The following is a 10514-nucleotide window of genomic DNA, read 5'->3' as shown; positions in this document are numbered from 1 at the left end:
CACGGCATAAGCACCGCAAGGTTAGCTCTGAATCCCATGACTGAACAGGCCTGGTCATTTCCCATCAAGGCAAGAAAAAGCTGAAACACACATGCATACGAAACAAGCTCAGCCGAACTCAAGACTGGTGTGAGTCCAGATCAAATATTGGCTAGACGACAGTAAATAATCCATCTGTGTGGCAGCAATCTCATGAAATATGCATGTAGTACCTCTGCCAGGACTTGTCCCACTGGAATCTACTGACCAGCATAAAACTGGCCAACATGTTACTTATAGCTCTGCCATTGACCCTGTAGTCATATATGAATTACAAAGCCCTAATTCCTGCTACCTACTTTAAGTAGGACTTGGCCTGGCCTGGCACAGCCAGGTCAACAATGTCATAAGGCCTCCACAACACCCCAGCTATTATACTGCCTCCAGTCAAGTATTTAAGCCAAGCCAAGCATCTACATCCACTACGGTGACAGAGTAGTGGGTCAGAGGCAAACCGACCCCCAGATTACCCAACAGGCAAAGTTGTAAAGCAAGCAGGGAATGGGATTAAGCTCACTCTTACTGTACAGCTATTTAAGCCTTTTGTTTACTCCTGCCCGTGTACGCTGTATGCTCGCTTCCTGCAGTGGAACGCAGATAACAACAATAACAGCCTTTTACTGGAGCTTAGGCGTCATAGAAAGGCCACAGGTTTGATCCCAGGCAGCAAGACCATCGTAATCTGTTAGCAGATATGTCACTCTAACAAGTCCCTGGAGGCAACGCGGAATGCTTTACCCTGTGATATGACGAGTCACGACATTACTACAGTATGATTCATCACTGTTTTAAAAAAATAATGGTAACACTTTACTTAAAGGTCAGGTTTATAATGCATTATAACCACATTTATAATGATTTACAATGCACTTCTAAGGCATTATAGCACTTGTTATAAATGTTGATAATTATGTATAATAACTTATAACAAGGTTTATGAAGTGTTATAACTTATAATAATGTCATTTATAAGTGCTGGCCATAATGCATTATAAATTCAGTGGAACAACATAGCTACCAGGACAGGTAACACTTTACTTAAAAGGTTGGTTCTAAAATGTATTATAATCACATTTATAATGCATTACAATGCATCTTCATGCATTATAATGCATTATAGACCCAACCTTTAGGTGAAGTGTTACCAAAATAATTAATGTACGGAGCAAATGATAAGTTTAACTAAGCTGAATTCATTCTTGTTGAGCAGCATTAGGGCTGTCAAAAGCACTGATCCTGGAATTAATAGCAGGTGATAAAAAAGAACACTTACTGCTTCCTTTGTACATCAGCACTTCATGCCATCTTTACAGCCTTGTTCGCTCATTGGTGTTCTGACACCAGTGTGTTCCTCACCATTCCCCTGCACCAAGCCCCAGGCCATGTTTTTACCTCAAAGCATCAGAGGCTCAGTGCCAACTACTATTGTTTAAAAAATAAATAATAATACATAAATAAAAACACTTATTTAGACAGACATACAGGTTCTTTAGAAGCTCCATTGTAAGCCTATAACTCTGACCTTAAGTTGCCTGATTTTCTATTTCTCTTGATATTCTTCCTTATTCTTCTACATCCTTATTGTAGCCTTTGGCTGTCAGCATTTCATTATTTATTGTATTAATGTGTGGGGGCTTTTCAGACGCATTTTCAGCTTTTGCTTTTATACTGACAGTGCAGTGTTTTGAAAGGCACTTTAATATAATATATTAATATTATAGGAAAAGCCATGCTACAAATGCAATGGCAAGCGAGAAGGCCATGCTTAGATTTTAAAAAGGAGCCGATCCCACAGCAGGGGTCCAAACCTGTCCTTATTGAAGTCGGTAAAGGTCTGTACACCTCAAAATGTAATACCTGTGAAGTAAAGCCGTTTAGGGAACAGAAATCAACCTGCTGGCTACTGACAGGCAGCTATGCACAGACAGCTTCTCTCAGAGGCTGGGTCTGTTTCCACTGCTTTATTACTTTACTAGTTATTTCAGTAGAATCACCATATTTTCCCTCTTTTGATGTTGAAGGACCCCTACGGGTCAAGACCCCCAAGGTTGGGAAAACCTGGCCTACAGCCTCTCTCCACAATAACAGCTGGTTAGAGCCTGCCGGCCCGGCCCGGCCCAGGGTGGGGCCAGCCACCCATCTACTCGCTGTGCACCGTTTATTTTGGAACAATCTGGCTGTTTATTTATAAAAGGGCTTAACCACAGCACACCCTGTTCGGCTGCTTGTAATGTACCATACCACCCCTGTTGTATCTGCTGCCTGTCACTGGGAAAATACTATAGCATCATCCAATGACTTTCTTTTGTCATATATCTCTTTTTGTCACTTCCATTTCTTCTTTAACCCATTCAATCCGGTAACATGAGCTTGTAGATCTGCTATTTTTAGAAAAATAGTGAAAATGTGTGCAATTCTTTGAATATATATTTTTAAAGCAAACATTTGTAACTCAAATCTTTGCTTCAGGGGAAGTCTTCTAAATCCTAACAGTTTTTTGAAAAACGTATGTTGCTATATATCAGTGGTTCTCAATGTCAAGGACCACCCAAAACGATATGTATTTGACCTCCGACCCCCATCTCAAAATATTTAGTTCCAGGGACCCCCAGAAGCAAAGATTTGCATCTATATCTATATATGTATCTACTAGATTTTTACACATTTTAAAGATTTTTGAATAGCCAAAGATCCCAACCCTATATCCGGAACCGGATCAAACATTGAGGAACCAAAATCGTTTACGTAACCGGTTTACACTGTCAGAGCTGGTATGTGGACTTCATGTCTTTGTCTGCTATAAAATTGCAATGCCGGTGGTTCTTAAACTTTTAATTTCAAGGACCACCATCACTCTCAGAGTTACAGACCTGTAAGGACCCATCTGGAACCCCCTCAAGTAAGCCAGAGGGTCCCTAGACCTCACTCCAAGAACCACAACAATGATATGTATGCAATTCTGTATGTATACACACTATACACCTACCCGTATATACTTTGACGTATGATGAATAGCGAAAATAGCCAATCTAGTATCTAACAACACGTTGTGAGGTTGGAGATCTGCTATTTTCAATTTGCTATTGTATGCATTGCACGTATAATGACATGCCCAAAATAGGGATGCCAGCCAGGTTGAAGAAAGTGGTTGAAATTGTTGCTCTTTTTCCCTCTCTGTCTTCTTCTCTTTTTTTCCCCTGACTCCATCATCCAATTTTTCCTCATTGCCTGTTACGTGACCAAAGAGCGGCTCCATCCACGGGTTGACTCATTTCACTGTCTAATGATGGTGTGAGTCCTGAGCTAAGACCCAGCCAGAGTAAACAAGACGGAGACGCAGCCAGCCTGCAGTAACTGTCATGTCTAATCCACTGCTACAGCGAGATGTTCAGCCCATGTCATGACCGCTGGCATAGTTATAGTCATAGTTCTACATTGGTACACTGCTAGCCTCTCTTGCTAGCGTACAACTTTAATATCTACATAACATTTCATAGACCTGCAAAAGGAGAGGGGGGGAACAAACTGTAGATTAATATCTAATATCGGCATATTCCAGACAGGAAAATGTGTTGCCAATCATCCACTCCAGCAGTAAACATTAGCCAAGTCAGGAGATGTGCGGCAAGCGGTCGTTTTTGCCGATCTATCATCGGAACCGATGTATGTTCAAGAGATCACATATCTTACAGTAAGACCTCATGGTGAAATGAATGTGAGGTAGATCAGTTCATGTGGCAGGGATAAAGGAATCTGCCTGCGTCTTATCAAGGAATGAACACACAGAGTGTTTCAAAACCAGTTGTGCTCTATTAGGATTCTTTAAAAGGAGGTTATCAGACTGACTTGTGTTTGCTCATCAATATCTCAAACTGGGTAGTGGTACAGATGACACTTTGCAGATAGCAGCCCCACTTTAAAACGGAAAGTTTAGCCAAGAACATTGATTAAAAAAAGGTTATAGCCTTTCGCTGGTGGTGAAACAACTTATCATATTTTAAGCAATACTGATAACTTTCCGATACCTCCCACTTAATACCCCAAAAGTCAGACAGAAGTATCGTGAGGCTCCACCTTGCCTTCACAGAGTTCATGTCTGGCTCAAGCTGGCTTTTGCCCTCCAGCTCCACAGGAGGCTTCTGTCCTCCCTGAGCCCGCCTTAGGACACCTGCGTTACCGTTAGACAGGTGTACCGCCCCGGTCATAACTCCCCACCTGTCACTGTACCGAGCGTGGGTAGCCTGCTTAAAATTCCTTCAACAACTTGGAGAATGTGTGTGTTTGTGTGGAAGTGAGAATGTGAGTAAATAAACTGGAGGAAACGAACACTACTATTGTAATGAATCTCTGGCCTTCTGTGTGTGTGTGTGTGTGTGTGTGTGTGTGTGTGTGTGTGTCTGTGTGTGTGTCCTTTTAGAGCCAGTAGGGCCGAAGCGCACATAAAGGACACACAGAGCTAACCCGACATAAAAGATCCAATCCCAGACAGCAAAGAGCGGGGGTCCTAAAAGCAACCCACTGGGACTTTTTCTACAGCACTTTCAGTGTCTGCAAATTTTGGCCTTTGAAGTCCAACAGCTGTGTTCCTATAATCTAAGAGCCATTCTTTCCCCCCAAGTTAATAAGCAATTTCACTGTCTTCACAGGCTGAGTGTGTTTACCATAGGCTGTATGGATAGTGAATGACTTTGTAGGCAAATCCTTGAGCATTATTATGAAAATATCAAAAGTTCTCAATAATATTTACCTAGCAGTAACCATGTCCCAGGATCTACTGGCCCTGTGAAGCTTGCACTGCTTTCCACAACAATGTGAGGAAAAAACCTTCACAATGGCCCCTCAGGTCAAATGCCTTCCTGAACACTGAGTGCAACCCGCAAAACGCTATGAGCTCACTTCCTGTTCACAGTGATTCACTGTTTCTGATTGGTGTTTAGATGATTGGTGTACTACGAGGTAGAGGAGACGGAGCCTGAATGCACTGAGCCACAAACAACACTGTGCTGCTAGGTCAGCGAAAGATGCACAAAATGCAGCACACTACAGAGGATGCTGTTATGAGCACAGAGGCATGCAGAGCCATGCCGATTAACTTTGCCTTAATGATGAGTATCTATCTGCTGCATACAAGCGAGTGTTAAAGGAACCGAGTGTTAAAGGAACACGTCACCTTTTTTTCCAACCTCATCTTCACATATCAGTCCTAAAGCTCACTAAACTATTAGTGTCTACTACCTCTGTGGGAGGCTGTAGATAGCTTGTAAACTTCTGACTTTCTTTTTTTAATCGGAGATGAGATTGAAATAATTTGTGGAGTGTTCCTTTAAGAAGCACAAATTCACACTTATTTCTGTATGTACATACACATACACACACACACACACACACACACACACACACACACACACACACACACACACACACACACACACACACACACACAATATGCATACATATGTAAATGCCCTCACTCAAAATCACATACAGAATCTCTCACACACCCGCAAGGCTGGAACCATTGTCGCTATGCAACGCATTGAAGATCGCACTTAGCTTGAAGATCGTCTATTTCACTATTTGTGAAATAGACGGCAAAGTGGTGCAGTGGTAAAAGTGTCTGCCCACCACCGCAGAGGTTGTGGGTTCGAATCCACACTATAGTGGTGCATCTGGCTTTGTCGAGTATCTGTCTGGGGAGTAAATAATTGGCATAATGACTAAATTGGGGAGAAAAGGGGGTACAAAACACACAAAAAAGTGTTAATATGGACGCATGCAGTCTGTCCGTACTGTTGGATTTGATTTCTCAGAGAGTAGTAGTAGGGGTTCGGAGTCCCAGACTAGATATCCTGCATATGGTAAGGATCGTTTTAAGGATCTCTCTTGCTGCCCTCCTCAATTATTGCAACAATTACTTCTTTTGAAAAATATGTGGGAACGAAATGTGGCCTAATAGGAGTACTGGCTGGCTCTTAAACCAAATCTACACATTTAAACGCACATCAGGGAATTTTGTGCACAAGTGTGTGTAGTTATAAGAAAACAAGATAAGAAAGTAGCTAAGAAACGGGGTAACAAGAGTTCAAGGATCCCTAAGTAGGAAAGATAGTTATCCTGAGATGTGCCTGCCTCAGCAGAGAGTGCCTTGCCCCTCCGCTTCCATGCCACCTGAAATCAAATGGGTTGATCTAATTTAGCATAATCACTTCAATAGTAAGCAAAGCACCGAGGCCTGAAGCATAACTTAGGGAAGGCGTCTTGAAAGGCAGGGGGGACTAGGAACATATTTTTAATTCAAGCATACGACTCTAGTGGCAACAGAAATTAGATTTTCTTTTTTGAATCCAAGTGGTGATAAACAGCTTTGACAAGGGGGTGTTTTTGTTTACATGGTATGATGCCAGTGAGAGACGGCTAAGGGCCCAGCTCCAAGGCAAGCTGGATTTAAAGGAATAAAAGCACATCTCCCAAGCCTATTCACGTTCAATATTTCATGAGCCAACAGCCAAAATCACTGTATCGGAATAATTAAACAGTAACGGTTAGTGTACAACACTACAGAGAATACTGTATAACGTTGCTGTCGGGTGGAAACCTTGTATGTCCACAACCGTTCCTTTTTTATTATCATTTTCAAAACAAATAGTGAAATGAATAGCCGATCTACAAACAGATCTGCTCATTTCACTACTTTAGTGGGACACTCTTGTTGATGAAGCAGGGTATTCATTTACGAAAAAAAAAAAAACATAAAAAGTTGAAATGTGCAAACTACAGATTTCTGCCTGACAGCAACGATATTATGCAGGCAGCTCTCATCAGCAGAGAGGCGTACGGCGGCAAACCAATGCCGCGTCTAAGAAGAAGAGATCACACAGGCCGCTCACACAGACAGTCAAAGGAATCTAATCCTGTCATTGCACTGCATGCAGACTAATGGTTCATCTATAAAACACCAGAGTAATGGCTCACTTTAACATGAAGAAGGCAAACATTGTGTGTGTGCGCGTGTGTGTGTGTGTGTGTGTGTGTGTGTGTGTGTGTGTGTGTGTGTGTGTGTGTGTGTGTGTGTGTGTGTGTGTGTGTGTGTGTGTGTGTGTGTGTGTGTGTGTGTGTGTGTGTGTGTGTGTGAGAGCGTGTGTGTGTGTTCATACTGCACCATGGGTGCATGATCTTACGATGGCACAGTGTGTGCCTTAGTGACCACATGCTAGACTTGCTAGAGTGAGAGTGTATTTATGACTAATGATGTGTGTGTGTGTGTGTGTGTGTGTGTGTGTGTGTGTGTGTGTGTGTGTGTGTGTGTGTGTGTGTGTGTGTGTGTGTGTGTGTGTGTGTGTGTGTGTGTGTGTGTGTGTGTGTGCGTGTGTGTGTGTGTGCGCGTGTGCGTGTCTACAGCACACATGTTGTCTGTGTGTTTGAATGCATGCACGTGGATGTGGACGTGTTTATTTATATACATTAGATTGTCTATGTATGTATACATGAGCATTGAGCAAGCACAGTCACCAATGACATCCACTTGTGCATCTGCCAATTTGTGCATGAAGACGTGGCGTGTGTGTGTGTGTGTGTGTGTGTGTGTGTGTGTGTGTGTGTGTGTGTGTGTGTGTGTGTGTGTGTGTGTGTGTGTGTGTGTGTGTGTGTGTGTGTGTGTGTGTGTGTGTGTGTGTGTGTGTGTGTGTGTGTGTGTGTGTGTGTGTGTGTGTGTGTGTGTACACTTGAGTGCATGTGGGCACTGTCTAGTGTCTAACAGGCCCTTCCCTAACAGGAGATGACAGCCCCAGTGCAGATGCTGAGCTATACAGTGGAAAAGGAAGGCGCTCGGAAAGATGTCTCACATCAAACATTTAAAGGGTAAAACAGAAAGGCGGTCACAGATAACAACCGCCTTAACGCAAGGCACATCTAGACCAGCACAGACAAAAACGGGTCTATCAGTTGTTCGTCTTGTCTTGTTTTCTGTGAAGCTGACAAGCCCGTCCCTACGAGACGTTGCACTTGGTTAAGATTGAAGGCACGATGGTGGCCGCTAGAGAGAAAATAAAATCCATCATGTCTCAATCCAAAGGGTCACAGTCAAGTTCACGGCAAAATCAACTTTGTTAATTTAACTCAGAGTGGGAAAACTTACGCAAAAACAAACCAGGTTCATCTGGGTCCATTTTTTCAGAGATTAAATAACACTGAGGATTGGACTGTGTTCTTTTCTAGTTGCCTCAGCACTTCCCTACATAAGTAGGTTTGTGATATATTGTTCTTAAATGATTTCATTCAACTGAAGCTATAAACATTAGAGAGATGTGTGTATAGCTACTCCAAGCAGACAGGAACCAATACCATATGAGGTGAAACGGGTGATCTTTGATTATAAACAAAAATGAAATCACATTATTAACTAAAAAGTAGACATTTTGTGCACAAGATACAACAAATGAATAATTATATGTATGTATGAATGGAATGTATGCATTTACCAAAATATTGATCTATCTATTACCAATTTACAGGTTTGTTACCAAGTGCAGCCCAATTTGGCAACACTAAGCATCCACTCACACAGCAATCAAACCCCTTAAGGGATATTGTTTTGCAAATAACAGAACAGAGTAATAACTAGATATTCAATATTCTTCCTCTTGAGCAGAAATATTTAATTATTTCACATGTCAGTGCCCGGTCAAATCCCCCAGTGTAAATGCATCCATTTCTAAGTGCACAACATTAATACAACTACATCTGCAGTGGTTGGAGGAGGTCTCGATATTCTTCTATTGAGAAATGTATCCCCTTGTGTCGGTATAGGACAGGACTGGATACCTCTTGACCAGTAGTAGCCATGGATCCAAGACAGACTGTCTTGGATCCATGCCTGTCATATATCATGACTGATGACTGTCTTGGACAGTCATCAGTCATGATGTATGACAGTCATGTATCAGGGCTATACTGTACAAGGGGTAGCCTACTGCAGTACTGCCTGAAGCAGTGAAGCTCATAGAAGACGTGCAATAAATATCTCAGAGAGAACGGTACAAATGTAGTCTCTCAATTCGAATGCTGCCTCCACGGGAGGACATAAAAGTTACGGACTGCACCTTTAAAACCCGCTACCTCACCAGTCACCATCACATCGGTGTGTTCCAAACAAACTCCGTGAAGTAGCATAAAAGTCTTCTTAACACACACACACACACACACACACACACACACACACACACACACACACACTTCTTTGCCACTAAACATTGTTGCGTGGTGGTAGGACCCCCTCCGGTGAGTGTGCAACATTGTAGCAGTCAGAGTAATGGCAACATCCCGCTGAGTGAGGAGGATGTAAAGCTCCGTCTTTAAACCGTTACAACTCTATGCTTTATAACCCGAAAGAACCTACGATTCAAAGCGCTTCCAACGTCGATAATGCACAACCGCCGCGTTACCGTATCTTTCAGTTTTACTCTATATTTCAGTTACTACTTGGTTTTTCGGCAAAGTGGGGGGGTAGCTAACTGCTAAAAGAACCAGAGAAGGGCTGGCATGCTCCTTCTTCCTACCGTCTACCATCACTATGAAGAGGGGGTTCAAACCTCTCTGTTAGTTAACATTATAGTGACATGTGTGATATATTGCATTGTTTCCACTCACCCCCCGCGCTCCGTTTCAATTCAAATCAAGTCGTTCCGATTTGATTCACATGGATGTTTGAGTAGTATTCACCATGTCCTCCTCCTTGTGTGTGTGTGTGTGTGTGTGTGTGTGTGTGTGTGTGTGAGTGAGAGGTTTAACTTGTCCCGTTAGTAAGAGAGAGAGACTGAGTACAGAGCGGGTTGTGGCTGCAGAGAGAGAGAGACGAGAGTCACTCCTTGAGGGCGGGGCGGCAAGAGGGAGGAGGAGACTTCTTACACAGGGGGAAATAGCAGATCTACAAGCTCACGGCGCGTCGCGTCCGCCAGGCTCCGTGAGCTTGTAGATCTGCGATGTTTTTGGGCGCGAGCCACACCGCCGTACGAAGAAGTAGACTTTGGAGCAGAATGCAGAGAAGAAGACCTCATGCTAGTGGTGATGGAGGCCCCTCGGGGCCCCTGGAACTTGTAGCATCCTTCTCACCAATGGTGGAAAAAGTTTTCACATTTGTTACTTAAGTAAAAGTATCAATACTGCAATGTGGGAGTACTCTGTTACAAGTAAAACTCAAAAATTAAAAATGTACTTGAGTAGAAGTGCAAAAGTATTGGTATCAAAATGTACTTAAAGACGTTAAGTTAAAGTACCAAAAGTCGAAATTAGCTTACTAATTATGCAGAAAGTTCCATTTCACAAATTTTCAATTGTATAAAAAGTATACAAATCTTTGAAAATAGCCATGGCTATTGGCCGAAATGTATATAGGGTTGAAGTGATTAATCATTGTAGTGGAGTAAAAGTACAATATTTACCTCTGAGATGTAGTGGAATAGAAGTAAAAGTATAGAAAA

At 42.5% G+C, this 10514-nt stretch overlaps 1 protein-coding gene across 1 annotated transcript in view; it reads right to left on the bottom strand.

Annotated features, from left to right (window-relative positions):
• Positions 1–9798, bottom strand: part of ppp1r16b (protein phosphatase 1, regulatory subunit 16B) — a 149058-nt gene extending 139260 nt beyond the window's left edge. Inside the window, exon 1 of the mRNA XM_084061448.1 lies at positions 9685–9798. The gene's annotated coding sequence lies outside the window, so the exon portion shown is untranslated. The remainder of the gene's footprint in view (positions 1–9684) is intronic.
• Positions 9799–10514: the final 716 nt, after the last annotated feature.

This window comes from Gymnoscopelus microlampas (assembly GCF_963454915.1).
Source record: "Gymnoscopelus microlampas genome assembly, chromosome: 7".
Taxonomy (NCBI): Eukaryota; Metazoa; Chordata; class Actinopteri; order Myctophiformes; family Myctophidae; genus Gymnoscopelus; species Gymnoscopelus microlampas.
Note: the sequence above shows the minus strand (reverse complement) of the source record. Positions and strands in the feature narration are given on the sequence as shown.